The sequence below is a fragment of the Catharus ustulatus genome, chromosome W (assembly GCF_009819885.2).
Source record: "Catharus ustulatus isolate bCatUst1 chromosome W, bCatUst1.pri.v2, whole genome shotgun sequence".
NCBI classification, from domain to species: Eukaryota; Metazoa; Chordata; class Aves; order Passeriformes; family Turdidae; genus Catharus; species Catharus ustulatus.
The window spans coordinates 10,140,601-10,159,479 of record NC_046261.2 but is presented as its reverse complement, the minus strand read 5'-3'; the positions used below and the strand labels follow the sequence as shown (position 1 = coordinate 10,159,479).

The following is an 18,879-nucleotide window of genomic DNA, read 5'->3' as shown; positions in this document are numbered from 1 at the left end:
TTAGGTTAGACATCAGGAAAAAATTCTTCACAGAAAGAGTAGTTTGGCTTTGAAATAGGCTACCCTTGTATGTGGTGTAATCACTGTCCCTAGACATGTTTAAAAAAAGACTGGACGTGGCACTCAGTGCCATGGTTTAGTTGATAAGGTGGTGTTAGGTCATAGGTTTGACTTGATGATCTTAAAAGTCTTTTCCAACCTAGTTAATTCTGTGATTCTGGGATTCTATGACAAGAAGGCTCCAGATGCATGAAGACACTGTCCATGCCCCGACAAGAGCCCAAATCCTGGCTGTGGAAACAGACTTGACCAAGCGTATGCAGAAATTGGAAAACAGGATTGTAGAGACCCATCAGAAACTCAGCAAGGAGCTTAAAGAGGGCCTTCTCCAAGTCTCATCAGTGCAGACCAGAGCCCCTGTTATCAACAGCAGACATCGCCTAGCTAGGGAGAGGAGGTACACTCCATGAGCCAACCCATGGTTCCTCCTGTGTGAAAATGGAGAAGACAGGAGAAGATGGAATGGAAAACCCACTTTTAATGGAGAAGACAGGAGAAGATGGAATGGAAAACCCACTTTTGTCCTTACAGGACAGGTGCATAAGCTAAATGAGGAAGCTACTAACAAAAGGAGTCCTACCAGAATGAATGTATCTCCAGAGTCTTGTGATCAAGCTGCTAGACATAACAGAAGGCAGGATGACATGTCACATTCCCTTCAAGGAACCTCTAGAATGTATGTCCAGGGAGGAAACAATAGCCAGAACTAAAGGAGCCCTGCCTCTAACCAGGTAGAGGCCAGGGAAAATTGAGTCTATTGGACTGTGTGAATACGATGGCCTGGCACATCAGAACCACAAAAATACAAGGCTTTGGTTGACACTGGCACACAATGTACTCCAATATCATCGGGACATGTGGGGGCATGTGTTGATTTGGCACAACCTGTTTTTTGGTAGTGGGGGGAGGGGGGGCACAGGGGTGGCTTCTCTCAGAAGCTACTAAAAACTCCCGCCATGTCTGACAGAATCAATCTCTGATGGCTTTGAAGATGGACATTCTGCTGGCTCAATTAGAGATGTTGGTAACGCCTCTGTGATAACATATTTAAGAAGAAAATCAAAACAGCGCACATGCAGTTTTTTTTGCAGTAAGTGGCAAGGGGCTGTTGCCAGGGGCCATTCCCCATGCGGCGCACAGCAATGGGCCATCTCGGCGTGGCCTACGGTGAACCTTGTTTACCTGCAAGCCCTAGCTGGCTGTGGTGTGGGCAGAGGGGCGGTAGCGGTGGGTTCTCCTTCCCAACATCCCACGTGAAGAGAGGTGTTGAGTAGCACCAGTGTTGCAGTGGCCACCACTGCCTGTGCAGTGGTGGCGTGGCTGTGTGGCCAGTGGTGAGGACATGGCGGGCAGCCCCCTGATGCAGTGCCCGGACGGCATCGGTGTCTCAGCATTGTGGGATCCTGCAGGAACCTTTGGATTAGGGGAGTTTGTTGGTGGTGCTGCTGTCACCAAAATTGCAGGAAAAATAAAAACCCCTCCAACAATATTTTTAAGTTAGAGAGTTGAGGCATTACTTTATTATCTGGACAGGATGTGCTAAGGAAAATATTCCAGACACACATGTTTTTGCAGGATTTTCCCCAAAACTTTATACAGTCAAAACCCAGAGATGCACTGTTTCAAAGTTCAGTGGTCCAGAGTTGAGGAACTCCCAGTATTCAGTTTCCCATTGGATCCGAATCTTCTCACCTCTAATGTTAATTAGCTCTTCATTCTTCGATTTTCTTATCAGTCTTTTCCAGACCAGATGATGTTCCATTGATGGCCTTTTATCTTTCTGGGTATCTTTGGGCTACTCCTAGCCTGTTGGTATGTTAAGCCCATCTCCTTATAGTGATGCTGTATCTCTTAAAAAATAGAGAAAATTCCTTTCCCCAAGGCAAAGTCAAGTTAAGCCTAACCAGAGAGACAAAATAAAAATTAAAAGTTACAGTAATTTCACTATTACAAGCCGCACCTGATTATAAGCTGTATGTCCGAGTGTTGGCAACTTTTCGTTCTTTGTCCATATATAAGCTGCACCGGATTATAAGCCGCACTTTCCTTCGCAGCGAGGATCCGCATGCGACTTTCACAAAGTTACCAATTAGTAACAGAATCGCGTGATCACGGGGTTTACTGGCTTGGCCCCGCTCTGGGCGGCTGCCAGGGAGTGGCCCCGGCCCCACTCACCACTGCCACTGGGAGGCAGCGGAGCGGCGTTCCCGGCTGCCGCCGCCAGGAAACAGGAGAGTGGCGTGCCCAGCCACTGCCACCGGGAAGCAGGGGAGCGGCGTGCCCAGTCACCGCTGCCTCCACGCTTGCCAGGGCCGGGCAGCACCGCCGCGCTTACCAGGACTGGGCAGTGCTACTGCGCTTGCCGGGGGCGGGCTGCGCCACCGCGCTTGCCGGGGCCAGGCTGCGCTGCTACTGCAGGCTCCGGCTCGACTCGGGGCTGCTGCGGGCTCCCACTTCCCGGTTGGGAAATTTGCTAAATTTGTTCATATATTGGCCGCTCCTGAGTGTAAGCTGCACTTCCGGGTTGGGAGCTAAATTTTAGTCAAAATGGTGCGGCTTATAATCGTGAAATTACTGTATATTGCTTCCAACAGTGCCTACCGGCAGCAGTTTTTCTTCTGGTTGGAGAAGAGAAAGAAGTAAGGAGATGTGAGGGAAAGCAACAAGCCAGCACCAAGGTCAGTGGAAAAGAAGGAGAGGGAGGAGGTGCTCCAAGTGTCAGAGACAAGATTCCTCTGCAAACCGTAGTGAGGACTATGGTGAAACAAATTGTCCCCCTGTAATGCATTAAGTCCATCAGGGATGCAGAGATACACTTGCAACCCGTGGGAAAAGTACTCATGCCAGAGCGGGTGGATGCCAAGGAAAGCTGTGATCCAGTGGGAGACATGAAAAGAGAGAGATGGCCCCTGCTTCCAGAGATAAAAAGAACCCTTGCTTCCAAACTAGAGCAGCATATCCTTAAAAGACTGCACCCCGTGGACAAGTCACCCATGCCACAACAGTTTTGGGAAGACTGTTTGCCCATGGGAGGGACCCCACAGCATAGCAGAAAAAAGACTCCTCTCCCTTAGCGAACAGAAAATAATTTTGAATGACAAACTGACCAAAATCCCCATGCCATGTCTCACTGCACTGTCAGTGGAAGTGGCTGGGGGAAAAAAGGGTGTTTTAAAGGTTTTTTTTTAACTTTTTGTTATCCTCCTCTGACTCTGTTAATTATAAATTTACTTTATACCTTTTAATTTGAACCTGTTTTTCCCTTAGAGTGTTTTTTCTCCCAGTCCTTATCTCAGCTCATGAGCCCTTCATTAATTTTTTTCCTCTCCTCTACCCAACTGTAGCAGGAGAAGGTAAGCCAACAACTTTTGTGAGTGTTTGGTCAGTGTCAAACCATGACAGGGCAGAACCTGTTTCTATTACTAGGGTGACAGAGGGGTTTGAGCATTTGACTTTGTTTGGAGCTGAGGTGAGCTTGACTGGAAAGGAGGGGGAAAATCCAACCTATTGTGACTGATCCAGAGGCTCTGTGCATCCTTGGTATAGATTACCTCCGGAGTGGTTATTTCAAAGACCCAAAAGTACTCAGGTGGGCTTTTGGGATAGCTGCTGTGGAGACAAAAGGTATTAGAGTTGAACACCTTGCCTGGTGTCTCAGAGGAACTTTCTGCAGTAGGACTCCTGTTGGTTGAAAAACATCATGTACCTATTGCCATCGGAGTAGGGCATTGTCCACAATACTGCACAAACCAAGACTATGTGATTCCCATCCATAAGATGATCCATGAACTGGAGACCGAGAGACTTGTCAGTAAGACTCACTCACTCTTTAACAGCCCCATTTGCCATGTGCATAAATCTAATGGGGAATGGAGACTAACTGGATTGCTGTGGCTTGAATCACATCACTGAGCGCTGCCATGACAGACATGCTCAAACTTCAGTATGAACTGGACTTCAAGGCAGCAAAGTGGTGCCACTACTGACATTGCTAATGCATTTTTCTCCATTCCTCTAGCAGCAGAGTGCATGACACAATTTCCTTTCACCTGGAGGGGTGCATAGTATACTTGGAATCAACTGCCCCAGGGCTGGAAGCACAGTCCTACCATTTGCCATGGACTGATCCTGCAGGTACTGGAATAGGGTGAGGATCCAGAACACTTCCAATACACTGATGTCTTAGGTTGCAATACAAGATGTGACCAGAAGTGTGTGTTCTATCACCATCTGCTGAAACCAGGTAGAGCAGTATTATCTGCTAATGGACCATCTGTTAAAACCAGGTGGGGCAGTCATCTTTATCTTTTCCACAACCCATCCTTCCTCCAGGAAAATATCATCTGCTAATGGGCCATTAAGTCCCACTGTATGACTGATAAAATTACATCATCCCATTGGGAGATGTTCCAACCAGGAGAAAAGGCAAGCCTTTCCTACCTAGATAAAACCTGAGATTTGGAACGCAAAAGCAGCCTTCTTTCCACTGGATTCCAGAGGAAAACCAAACCTTTCCACATCATCACTGGACCTTTGAAGGAAAACTGCACCCTTCTACCGGACCACTGCTTCAACTAAATCACATCTGTCACTCCAAGAGGACTGCAGCCACCATTTAATCAGACTGCTACCAACACCCTGACTGACGGGGTGTCAGGTTGTGTTCTGACTCTGTCAGTGTTTTGGGTTTGTTCTTTATAATCCTGTATTTTTATTTTAATTTTCCTAGTAAAGAACTGTTATTCCTATTTCCCATATCTTTGCCCGAGAGTCCCTTAATTTCAAAATTACAATAATTTTGAGGGAGGGGGTTTACATTCTCAGTTTCAAACAGAACCTTCTGCCTTTCTTAACAAACACCTGTCCTTCAAACCAAGACAAATTTTGGCACCCAACGTGGGACACGAGGGAATTGAGAGATAAAAGGAATAACAGTTCTTGAGTAACCTAATTGTTGTGTGCGGGATATAGAAACCTCCTTAGGTGACACAATGTCATCTAGCTTACCCTGGTTCGGGTGGCACCTGGTCGCAGCTGTATTTCTCGCATTTGCAGACCCTTATCTAAACATGGGCCCTATACTAAAGCTACTGTGGCTGTTTTCCAGCTTGCTTTATGGGTTAATAAGATGATGAATTAATGGATATTTAACTTCCTTGGGAAGGTGGGTACATGGATTCAGGGCTATCACACTCTAACTGTATGTTTTTGGGATTACCTTAATAATGGTTCCCAATGTGAGGGAATTGCACCAAGGAAAATTTTCTCCCAACCCAGTTTTTTGGATCTACCCCACCACTTTTTAAGGATTCAAATCTCTTCTAAATGCTAATGATATCATGCAGTAGCTGGTGTTACTAATAGACCTATTCAGCATTCAGAGATAAGGGGATATTGGCTTGGATAACCACTCTGATACCTACCCCAGGAAATAAGGATGCTGCTGCAGACCCTGACCCTGCCCCACAGCCCACCTTAGAAAGGAACCACCCAGAGTGGGTGGGGGTTCTAGTTAAGGAGATGCGTGACATAGGCCAGATGCTGAAGGAATACCCTTCCCCAGCTGGTGAGAAACCCTCCTCCTGCCTTAAAGAGGGAGAGTCTGATAGTGCAGCAATGGAACCTACAGACATTACATCTGTCCAGGTTCCAGCTGAACTGCAAGGGCAGTCACAGCCAGTAGCAGTCACCCCTTTGAAAACTAAGAAATCCAAGGTGAAAACAAAGCACCTAGATAGTAAGGATAAGAAAGGAGGGCCCTCACAACCTGCAGGGGAGCCAGAGGTTGAAATCATCACCGAGTCCCTGTCGTATGAAAGTCTCCATAATCTGCAAAAAGACATTGTACGACAGGACCGTGAGGCTTTTACAACTTAGTTACTTCGGGTCTGGGACCTTATGGGCACAGGTGTGCAACGAGATGGTCCTGAGGCAAGGAATTTGGGAACTTTGACCAAGGACTCAAGTGTAAATCAGGTATTCAGAAGGGATCCAGGCCCCCTTTCCCTCTGGGAGCGGCTTTTAATAAGTGTAAGAGAAAAGTTTGTCCGCAGAGAGAGAATGCAGGAGCACCACCATACAATGTGCTAGAAGACCCCTGAGGAAGAGATCCAACAGCTGAGGGAAGTGGCAGTACTGGAGGTGCTCTTTAGGAGGGGTGGACAGCATGATAATTACCCTAACAAGGTCAAGTGCACAGGGCAAAGGTTGTGGAATCTGGCAAACCTGGGGCCATCTCAATATACGACCTTCATTGCAACGATTAAGGCTGATAACAACCAAGAGACAGTGGGTTTTGTTGCTAACAAGCTCAGAAATTTTGAGAGTATGATCAATGGCCCAATGCAGGCTCATGTCTCTGCTGTGGTTAAGAAACTCAAAGAGGAGTTTAAGGAGGAGATGAGGGAGATAAGGGAAAAGGTGAGGAAGATCACTGCAGCACCAGTGCGAGTCACAGGCTCCAAACTTAGAGCCCAACATCCCCCAGCTAAGGAGAGAAGGTACATCCAACAAGCTGACCTGTGGTTCTTTTTGTATGATCATGGGGAAGACATAGGAAAATGGGATGGAGAAACCCACTTCTCTCCTGGCAACATGAGTGCGTCAACTCAAGGAAGGAAACACTAACCAAGGGAGTTCTACTCAAGTGAATGTAGCCTCGACCTCCCATAACCAAGGTGCAGGGTATTACAGAAGGCAGGAAATTCTGTCAGACCCACTTGAAAGAACCTCTACAATGTATGCCCAGGAAGAAAGTAATAACCAGGGCTAGAGGGGTCCTGCCTCTAGCCAGGGAGAGGCATGGGATAACAGAGTCTTTTGGACAACGTGGATCCGATGACCTGGCACATCAAAGCCACAGAAACATGAGGCATTAGTTGATATTGGCTCACAATGTACCCTAATACGATCAGGACATGTGGTGGAAGAACCTTTTTCCATTTCTGGAATGACGGGAGGATCGCAGGAATTGACTTTGCTGGAGGCTGAGGTGAGCCTGACTGGGAAGGGGTGGAAGAATCATCCAATTGTTACTGGCCCAGAGGCACCATGTATTCTAGGCATAGACTTTCTCAGGAAGAGCTATTACAAAGACCCAAAGGGAGTCAAGTAGGCTTTTGGAATAGCTGCTATAGCAGCGAAGAGCATTAAGCAGTTGAACACCTTACCTGGGCTATCAGAAAGCCCATCTACAGTAAGACTCCTAAAAGTGAAAAAGCAACAGGTACCAACTGCCACCTCGACAGTGCACCACCGGCAGAATCAGATGAATTGAGGTGCCATGATCCCCATCCACAAGATGATCCATGAGCTGAAAAGCCAAGGGGTGGTCAGCAGAATCCATTCTCTCTTCAACAGTCCCATTTGGGCCGTGCGCAAGTCTGATGGAGAATGGAAATTAACTGTAGACTATCGTGCATTGAATGAAGTGACTCCACCGCTGAGCACTGCCATGCCAGGTATGCTGGAACTCCAGTACGAGCTGGAGTTCAAGGCAGCAAATTGGTATGCCACCACTGATATGCCCAATGCATTTTTCTCTATTCCTTTAGCAGCAAAGTGCAGGCCTCGGTTTGCTTTCACCTAGAGGGGCGTGCAGTACACCTGGAACCGACTGTCCCAGGGGTGGAAACACAGCCCCACCATCTGCCATGGACTAATCCAGGCTGCACTGGAAAAGGGTTAAACTCCAGAACACCTGCAATACATCGATGACATCATTGTATGGGGGAAAACAGCAATAGAGGTGTTTGAGAAAGAAGAGGAAATCATCCAGATTCTGCTGGAAGCCGGTTTCAACATTAAAAAAAGCAGTCAGAGGACCTGCACAAGAGATCCAGTTCCTGGGAGTAAAGTGGCAAGACAAACGGTGCCAAATCCCTACTAAAGTCATCAATAAAATCACCGCAATGTCTCCACCAACCAGCAAGAAGGAAACACAAGCTTTCCTAAGCGCCATAGGCTTTTGGAGAATGCACATCGCTGAGTACAGCCAAATTTTGAGCCCTCTCTACCTAGTTACCTGCAAGAAGAACAATTTCCACTGGGGCCCTGAGCAACAACAAACCATCGCCCAGATCAAGCAGAAGATCACTCATGTGGTAGCCCTTGGCCAATCAAGATGGGACCAGATGTGAGCAATGGGCTTTACTCTGCAGCTGGGAACAATGATTTGTCCTAGAGCCTTTGGTAGAAGGTGCCTGGTGAGACTCAAGGCCAACCTCTGGGATTCTGGAGCCGAAGTTACAGAGGATCCGAAGCCAACTACACTCCCACAAAAAAGGAAATCCTGGCTGTCTATGAGTTCATGATGCCTCAGAGGTAATTGACACAGAAACACAACTTCTCCTATCACCACGACTACCAGTGCTGGGGTGGATGTTCAAAACAAAAGTTCCTTCTACATACCATTCCACCAACGCCACATGGAACAAATTGATTGCCCTCATCACGCAGTGTGCCTGTTTTGGAAACCCAAATCTCCCTGGGATTTTTGAGATAATTACAAACGAGCCAGAAGGTGAAAACTTTGGTTGCACTAATGAGGAACAGCAGGAACAAGAAACCTGAACCAAAGAAGCCCCACTGTATAAACAACTTACACCAAATGAATCATGCTGCACTCTTCTCATCAATGGTTTCTGCTGCATCATAGGGATGAACCGAAAGTAGAAAGCAGCCGTATGGCGTCCCACATGCCAGGTTGCACAAGCTACTGTAGAAATAGGTATATCAAGTCTACTTGCTGAACTCAAAGCTCTTCAGCTGACTCCGAACCTTGCTGAAAGAGAAAAGTGGCCAAAGCTCTACCTTTATACTGATTCATGGATGGTAGCCAATGCTCTGTGGGATTGGCTAAAAAGGTAGAAAAAGGCTAACTGACAACGTAGAGGAAAACCAATCTGGGCTGCTGATGAGTAAAAGGATATTTATTCTAAGAGAAGCTACCTATGAAAGTCCGTCATGTAAATGCCAATGTCCCCAAAAGTCGGGTGAATGAGGAACACCGAAACAATGAGCAGGTAGATCAGACTGCCAAGATAAAGGTGTCAAAGATAGACTTAGATTGGCAACACAAGGGAAAATTGTTCCTAGCTCGATGGACCCATGATGGTCATCAGGGTAGAGATGCCACCTATAAGTGGGCACGAGACCAAGAAGTGAATTTAACCATGGACAGTATTTCTCAAGTTATCCATGACTGTGAAACGTGTACTGCCATCAAGCAAGCCAAGAGAGTCAAGCCCCTCTGGTATGGTGGGCGATAGTTCAAATATATGTACGGGAAAGCCTGGTAAATTGACTACATCACACTGCCTCAAACCCGCCAAGGCAAACGCTACATGCTAACAATGGTGGAAGCCACCACTGGGTAGTTGGAAACCTACCCTGTATCTCATGCCACTGCTCGAAACATCATCTTAGACTTTAAAAAACAAGTCCTTTGGAGGCATGGTACCCCTAAGAAAATCAAGTCAGACAATGGGACCCATTTCAAGAACAGCCTTATCAACACCTGGGCCAGAGAACATAGCATTGAGTGAATGTATCATATCACTTACCATTCACCAGCTGCCGGGAAAGTTGAACGCTGCAACAGGCTACTCAAGACTACCCTGAAGGCACTTGAGGAAGAACCTTCAAGAATTGGGAAACAAACTTAGCAAAGGCCACCTGAATGGTCAACACCTGAAAGTCCATCAATTGATCTAGTCCTGCCCAGTCTGAACCCTTGCACACAGTAGATGAAGTTCCTGTGGTACACATGAAAGGTATTTTAGGAAAGACTGTTTGGATTAGTCCTACCTCGGGCAAAGACAAACCCACCCAGGGGATTGTCTTTGCTCAAGAATCTGGTTACACTTAGTGGGTAATGCAGAAAAATGGAGAAACTCATTGTGTACCGCAGGGAAACCTAATCTTAAGCAAGAACTTGTGTAAGGTTTCATTATGCAGATGGTAATAGAATAAGAGGTAGATAATGTCTTAAGTTGCAATACAAGATGTGACCAGAAGTGTGTGTTCTATCACCATCTGCTGAAACCAGGTAGAGCAGTATTATCTGCTATTGGACCATCTGTTAAAACCAGGTGGGGCAGTCATCTTTATCTTTTCCACAACCCATCCTTCCTCCAGGAAAATATCATCTGCTAATGGGCCATTAAGTCCCACTGTATGACTGATAAAATTACATCATCCCATTGGGAGATGCTCCAGCCAGGAGAAAAGGCAAACCTTTCCTGCCTAGATAAAACCTGAGATTTGGAACGCAAAAGTAGCCTTCTTTCCACTGGATTCCAGAGGAAAACCAAACCTTTCCACATCATCACTGGACCTTTGAAGGAAAACTGCACCCTTCTACCGGACCACTGCTTCAACTAAATCACATCTGTCACTCCAAGAGGACTGCAGCCACCATTTAATCAGACTGCTACCAACACCCTGACTGACAGGGTATCAGGTTGTGTTCTGACACTGTCAGTGTTTTGGGTTTGTTCTTTATAATCCTGTATTTTTATTTTAATTTTCCTAGTAAAGAACTGTTATTCCTATTTCCCATATCTTTGCCCGAGAGTCCTTTAATTTCAAAATTATAATAATTTTGAGGAAGGGGGTTTACATTCTCAGTTTCAAACAGAAGCTCCTGCCTTTCTTAACAAACACCTGTCCTCCAAACCAGGACAATTGATGACATAATTGTATGGGGGAACATGGCAGAGGAAGTTTTTGAGAATGGGAAGGAAAAAATCTAGATTCTCCTGAAAGTGGATTTTGCCATCACACAAATTGAAGTCCATGGCCTGCCCAGGAAATTAATTTCCTAGGGATGAAGTGGCAAGATGGATCCAGACAAATTCCAACAGTTCATGAGTTAAGGACAAGCAGAGATCACTCACCAATTACCATCATGGGCAAAACAGACTTGGCTCAGGAAATTAATTAATTACCAATCAAGTCATAAAAAGATAATAAGAAATAAAACCAAATTTTAAAACACCTTTCCCCAATCCTCCATTCTTCACAGGTTCAACTTCATTCTCAGTTTTCAATACCTCCTTCCTCTGAGCAGCGACAGGGGATTTGAGGTCAGTTAATTGCATCATTTCTCTGTTCCTTCATCCTCCCATTCTTCTGCTCTAGCGTGGGGTCCCTCCCACAGGAGACAGTCTTCCATGAACTTCTCCAACATGAGTCCTTCCCACAGGATGCAACTCTTCACAAACTGCTTCAGCATGATCCCCTTCCACAGGGGACAGTCCTTCTGGCACAACCTGCTCCAACATGGGTCTACAGCAGGGTCACAAGTCCTTCCAGCAAACTGCTCTAGTGTGAACTCCTCTCTACATGAGTCCAGAGGTCCTTGTCAGGACCCTGCTCCAGCATGGACTCCCACAGGGTCACAGCCTCCTTTGTGCATCCACCCACTTGGGCATGGGTCTCCACCACAGACTGCAAGAGGATCTCTGCTCTGCCATGAGCCTCCATGGGCTGCAGGGGCACAGCTCCCTTACCATGGTCTTCACCACAGGCTACACGGGAATCTCAGCTCCAGTGCCTGGAGCACCTCCTGCCCCTCCTTCTCCACTGACCTTGGGGCCTGCAAACTTGTTCCTCTCACATATTCTCACTCCTCTCTTCTGGGTGTGGTGTGCTGCAGACTTTTTTCACTTTTGAAATACAGTAATTTCACAATTATAAGCCACACCATTTTGACTAAAATTTTGGTCCGAACCTGGAGTGCGGCTTATATACGGACAAAGAACAAAAAGTTGCTGTTTTAGTTTGGAGGAGAGGTGTCTGCTGAGAAAGGCAGGAACTTCTCTTTGAAATGGAGAATGTAAACCCCCTCCCTCCAAATTATTATAATTTTGAAAACAAGGGACTTTCATGCAAAAATATGGGAATTAGGAATAACAGTTCTTTTCTAGGGAAATTAAAATAGAAATACAGTACTACAAAGAAACAAAATCCAAACCCTGACAGAGTACAACCTGACACCCCATCAGTCAGGGTGTTGGTAGCAGCCCCATTAAATGATGGCTGCAGTCCTCGTGCAGTGACAGATGTGATTCAGCTGGAGCAGTGGTCCTGTAGAAGGTGCAGTTTCCCTCCAGAGGTCCAGTGGTGATGTGCAGAAATCCGGTTTTCCTCTGGAGTCCAGTGGAGAAAGGGGCTCCCTTAGTGTCCCAAAACCTCTGTTTTTATCTTGGTAAGAAATGCTTGGCTATTCCCCCTGGCTGGAGCAACTTCCAATGGGAATAAGTAATTTTATCAGTCACACAGTGGGACTCAATGGGCCATTAGCAGAAAATGACCTGTGGAGGAAGGATGGGTTGTGAAAAGATAAAGAACAATGCCCCACCTGGTTTCAATGGATGGCCCATTAGCAGAATATCTGCCGTTGAGATAAGGATCACTGCCCCCACCCTCAACAGATGGTGATAGAATAGATACCTTTTATCACACTCTGTATTGTAATGTGTGGCTTATAATCAGGTGTGGCTTATGTATGGACAAAGAGTGAAAAGTTACTGGCACCCGGAAGTGCGGTTTATACTCAGTGCGGCTTATAATCATGAAATTACTGTACGTTATCCCAGAGTCGCTACCACTGTTACTGATTAGCCTGGTCTTGGTCAGCAGTGCGTCTATGTGAGCCACCTGGCATTAGCTCTATCGGACACAGGGAAAAGTTCTGGCAGCTTCTCACAGAAACCACCGTTGTACTGCCTCTGCTACCAAAACCTTGCTGTGCAAACTCAATATAATTTTATAAATTCTCTTGCAGTCGGTCTGAAAGGAAATGTTTTAATATTTTTCAAAAGTAATTTGAGGAACATTTACTTTAGATGTACAGTAACAGTTTGGGGAAAAAATAATTTCAATATTTATTTTCTTTTTTAAAAAAGATTTTCAGCTCCATGCCATTTCAAAAATAGCATGTGTTTTAAAACCCTTATCTGTAGCAAAAAGGTCAGCTGGTTCTGTGGTAATACAGGTGCTAACAGTATTGGACTGAGATATCACTAAAAGATATGGAGACCATTTGACTAGTATATGTTTATACTGTGGCTGACTGCATAAAATAGATTTTTCTAAAAGAAAATTGGAGTTACTTCTCAGTTTCAAATTTGCTTGTGGGAAAAGGTTTTTAAGGATATACAGGAGGAAATTGAGGAATTTGTGAATGGACAGATTTTTCAGGGGTTGCAAAGGAATCTCTTGCACAGTGAGATGTCTGCAAGGGAGAACAAAGCATTTAGGTAGTTTCTAAACTACCTTCAGGAAGTTTCTGCAAACCCTATCTGTCCCTTCTTGGATTCTTATCATCTTTTGTGGTCTTTATGCAGAGCTTTCTGTGTGCTGTTCTTGGATACCATATGAATCAGCACTGTGCGTGGTGTTTTACCCATCTGATAAATAAAACTGCAGCAACAATATTTTTAATATTCTTCATTGAGACTGGCTTTTTGAAGAGAACTACTTTCTTAAGTTTCACTGCAATTAAATTATGCAATCCAGTAGGTATTTTTTAATTTCTGTCATTTACTAACTAGGATAGACAGTGGAAAATGACCTTTTATGAATGCATCCCAAGCAGATGGTAGAACTGTCTGAGTGTGCTGAAACAGATGCCATATATAGAAGCCTTTTCTACATAATATCAAATTATGTCCGTTTCACATTCTAATGTAAATTTTCTTTCTGTCCTGCAATGCTAGGTTGAACTACATGAGAACTGGATTGTATGATTTCTTTCCCCTTGGGAAAATAATGAAAATTAGATCACTCATATAAAGCTATCCCAATGAGAGGAAATATACATAAATATGCTTTGGAGACGATTTGACAATATAAGAATAGCGATATAGTTGAGATGCAGGTTGAAATGTCAAACCTACTTTTAAGGTCAGGGTTAACACCTGAATAAGTGTATTCAGTAGTGTTTCTCCAGTGTTCAGATAGTCTCATTAAGTCATTATTCCTTAAGAATAACAGTTATTTCTCAGCAGAGTATCAAATTAAGGTTTTTTTCACTTAACACTTGTGCTGGTTTTGCCTGAGATAATGTTCATTTTCTTCACAGGAACTAATATGGGACTGTGTTTTGAATTTACGCAGAAAAAGATTGTTGATAATACAGAGATGTTTTAGTTATTGATAAGCAGTGCTTGCACAGTGTCAAGGCCTTTTTTGCTTCTCACCCCACCCCACCTGCCAGTAGGTTGGGGATGCACAAAAAGGTGGGAAGGGACACAGCTGGGAAAACTGACCAAAGGAGAATATTCCATAATATACTGGGTCATGCTCAGCATATAAAGCTTGGGGAAGAAGAAGGAAGAGGGGGATTCTCAGTGTTATGGCATTTTATCTCAGCAAAGCTATGATTACAATAGCAAAGCTATGATGTAGTTGCCATCACGGAAACGTGGTGGGATGACTCAGCTGGAATGCTGCACTGGATGGCTACAAGCTCTTCTGAAGAGACAGAAAAGGGACAAGAGGTGACAGGCTAGCCCTTTATATTAGGGAGGCTTTTGATGCCATGGGTATTGAAACTAATGACAATGAAGTTGAATGCCTATGGGTAAGAATTAAGGGGAAGGCCAACAAGGCTGACATACTACTGGGACTCTGTAATTGTCCACCCAACCAGAAAGAAGAGGTGAAAAATTTATTCTAAAAGCAGTTGGAGGGATGTTTCAGGATCACCGGCCCTTGTTCTTGTAGGTGACTTTAACCTACCAGACATCTGCTGGGAACTTAATACAGCAGGAAAAAGGCAGTCCAGGAAGTTCGTAGAGTGTGTGGAGGACAACTTTTTGTCCCAACTGGTGATTGAACCCACTAGGGGAGGGACTATGTTAGTCCTGTTGTTTGCAAATAGAGATGAGCTGGTAGGAGATGTGGTGGTTGGAGGCCACTTGGGGCATAGTGACAATAAAATTTGAGAGTTTTCAATATTTAATGAAAAAAGTAGGGGCATCAATGAAACTTCTATACTGGACTTCTGGAGGACAGACTTTGGCTTATACAAGAGACTTATTTGGAGAGTATCTTGGGAAGCAGCCCTTAAAAACAAAGGACTCCAGGAAAGCTGGGCGTGGTTCAAAACAGAAATCTTGAGGGCACAGGGACAGATTGTCCCTGTGTGCCAAAAGATGAGTCGATGAGGTAAACATCCAGCGTGCAGGGGCAACAAGTTTTTGAAGGAATTTAGGAATGAAAAGAGGATGTATCATGTTTGGAAGGAGGGTCAGGTCTCTCAGGAAGTATTTAAAGCGGCTACTGGGACATGTAGGTAAAATTAGGGAGGCCAAAGCTCAGTTTGAACTTAACTTGGAAACTTTTTTAAAGGATAACAAAAAATGCTTTCATAAATATATTAACGGCAAAAGGAAGGGTAAGACCAACTTTTGTTCTCTACTGGATGCGGGAGGGAACTTAGTAACTGCAGATGAGGAGAAGGTGGAAGTGCTTAATGCCTTCTTTGCCTCAGTCTTTAGAGAGAAGATGGCTTGTCCTCAGGACAACTGTCCTCCTGGGGTGGTAAATGGTGTCAGGGAGCAGAATGGTCCCCCTGTTATCCAGGAGGAAGCAGTCAGACAACTGCTGTGCCACTTGGATGTTCATAAATCTATGGGACCGGATGGGATCTATCCCAGGGTGATGAGGGAGATGTCAGATGAACTTCTGAAGCTGCTTTCCATCATTTACCAACAGTCCTGGCTCACTGGTGAGGTTCCAGATTACTGGAAGCTGGCCAATGTGATGCCCATTCACAAAAAGGGTAGGAAGGATGATCCTGGTAAGTATAGGCCAGTCAGTCTGACCTCAGTACCCAGTAAGGTAACGGAACAGTTTATATTGAGTGTTATCACACAGCACTTATAGGATGGCCAGGGTATCAGATCCAACCAGCATTGGTTTAGGAGGGGTAGGTCGTGTTTGACCAACCTGATCACCTTTTATTACCAGGGGACCCACCTGGTGGATGTGAGAAATGCTGTGGTATTGTCTATTTGGACTGCAGCAAGGCCTTTGACACTGTCTCCCACAGCATACTCCTGGAAAAACTGGCAGCTCACAGCTTGGACAGGAGCACTCTGCTGGGTTAAGAACTGACTGGATGGCTGGGCCCAGAGAGTGGTGTTGAACAATGCTGCACCCAGCTGGTGGCCAGTCACTAGTGGTGTCCCCCAGGGGTCTTTTCTGGGGCCAGTTATGTTCAGTATTTTTATTGACAACATGGATGAGGATATTGAGTCTTTCATGAGTAAATTTTTGGATGACACTGAGCTGGGAGCATGTGTCAATCTGTTGGAAGGTAGCAGAGCTCTTTCACTAAGTCTCCTTGAATTCTATCCCCGAGAGCTCTTTCAAAACAAACCCATTTCTCCCCTTTTATTCTTCCCTTTTGGAAATTCAATCCCTTGCCTTTCCTAGATTTTCCGCCACCCAGAATGTTTGCTTGGCATGTGTACAGATGTCTAATCTGGGTGAGTCATAACAGTGCGGGTCAATAAGGGTGTGAGTAGTAAAAAGAGAACCTACAGTCAACCTGGTCTTGCCCCCTGTTCCCTGGTTACTCTCATTTTGTTGACTCGTCAGTAGGTGTCTTCTTCACCTAGTAGGTCTTTATTTGTACTTATGTCTCCGTGGTGAGGTTTGGAAAGCCTCTGATCTTTGGGAATACTCAAAGAAAATTACAAAGTTTACAAGGACACCCTCTTCTAGGTAAGACCGATGGATGGTTGTTTATTGTTTTACTTGCCCTATTGCACCTGCATGTTTCACTTTAGAGTCATTTTCAGTCCTTCTGTTGAAGGGACAATTCTTCAGTTGTCTGGTTCTTCTACTGGTCCTTTTATCTTGCTAGCATGGGTCTATCCCTGTTCTGCAGTTTGTACAGCCAATTTGGTGGTCACCAACACCTGAAAGGGACCTTCCCATTGTGGGGTTAAAGGTTGATTTTTCTATGATTTAACTATTACCCAGTTCCTAGGATTGACACTATGAATTTTGAAATTTAGGGTTGCAGTCTGAGGGATTCTTACCTTTTCCCGCAGTTCTTCTAGAGTTTGTGCTATACACAGGACATATTTCTTGACACTGTCTTCCCCTCCTTCATAAGTGGCAATACTATTTGACGAAATCAGAAACGGTAAACCAAACATCATTTCATAAGGTGAAACCGCTAAGTCTGATCTGGGCTGGGTTCTGATTCTCAACAAGGCTAGGGGTAGGCACTTGACCCATGACATTTGGGTTTCAATCATCAGTTTAGTTAGAGTTCTCTTGAGAGTTTGATTCATTCTTTTAACTCACCCTGAACTTTGTGGATGCCATGGAGTGTGTAATTCCCATTCTATACCTAGAGCTTGGACTACTTACTGTAGTATTTTTGATGCGAAATGGGTTCTTCGGTCTGAGTCGATGTTATTTGCTATTCTATACCGGGGAATGATTAGTTCTAGAAGAGTTTTGTATACCACATTGGCAGTAGCTTTAAGTGCTGATACCCTCTCTAACCAATGGGTTAAATAATCTACTATCACTAGCAAAAATTTCTACCATTGCACTTGGGGGAGTTCAGTGAAATCTACTTGGATACTCTGAAAGGGTCATAAGGCTAATTCTCACCCTCCTCAGTATGTTCCCCTCATGACTTTTCTGTTTACTTTTTGGCATATTACACACATTTTAGTTACAGTAATTTCACGATTACAAGCCGCACCTGATTATAAACCGCACTTCCGGGGTGTCGGCAACATTTCGTTCTTCCTCTGTATATAAGCTGCACTGGATTATAGGCCACACTTTTGTTCGCAGCAAGGATCCGCGTGCAACTTTCACAAAGTTGCCAATTAGTAACAGAATCGCGTGATCACGGGGTTTACTGGCTCAGCTCGCTTGGGGCTGCCGATGGGGCCAGGTGCCCCAGCTCGGCGCTGCTACTCGGTGGGGCCGCTTGGGGCCAGCCGGGCGGCGCTGCCGCCGCTGCTGGGCTCGCTCGCCCCCGCCCGCCGCCTGCACTGCCGCCGCCGCGTTCGCTCGCCCTGGCCCAGTGCTGCCCCGGCATCGGGGCTGGGCAGGCTCCAGCTCAGGGCTACTGCAGGCTTGCACTTCCAGGTTGGGAAATTTCCCAATTTTTGTTCATATATTGACTGCTCCGGATTACAAGCCGCACTTCCGGGTTCGGACCAAAATTTTAGTCAAAATGGTGTGGCTTATAATTGTGAAATTACTGTACTTGCTTGACTATTCCAAAAATTCCCATGCAACCCCAGTTTCTCAGGAACTGATCACTCAGCGCTTGGGTACCCCAATGAGTCTTGTTATGCATGCTGTCTAATATTTTCCTTGCCAGTGGTTTATTTAGTAACTGTCTCCCATCAGATAACACCCATTTCCCTTTATTGTCTTTTTTGCTCTTATTTACAGGAATTTCTTTTCTTCTGTTTTACTGAATATTGGTATATCCTGAATGTCTTCTATGGGGGTTAGGACCATCATTATATTTTCTTCTCCGGACTCGGCTGCATTTTTAGCCTCTAAGTCTGCACATTGTTTCCTCATATTTTTAAGGTGCTTCCTTTCTGGGGTCCCTGAACATGCACAACAGCAATTTCCTTTGGCAACTGTAACACTTCTAATCCTTCTGAAACAAGCCTTTCATGGACTAGTCCTTTCCCTTTTGAATTTAGCAGTCCTCTTTCCTCCCAAATTTTCCCAAAGTATGCAGCACTCCAAAGGCATACTTAGAATCAGTATACATGCTCCCTCTTTCTAGTGCTAATATTTCAAGGGTTCATT

The 18,879-nt window shown here is 45.1% G+C and overlaps 1 protein-coding gene across 1 annotated transcript in view; it reads left to right on the top strand.

Annotated features, from left to right (window-relative positions):
* LOC117005075 (guanine nucleotide-binding protein G(q) subunit alpha) overlaps positions 1-18,879 on the top strand; it is a 258,664-nt gene that overhangs the window by 164,626 nt on the left and 75,159 nt on the right. The gene's annotated exons all lie outside the window — the stretch shown is intronic.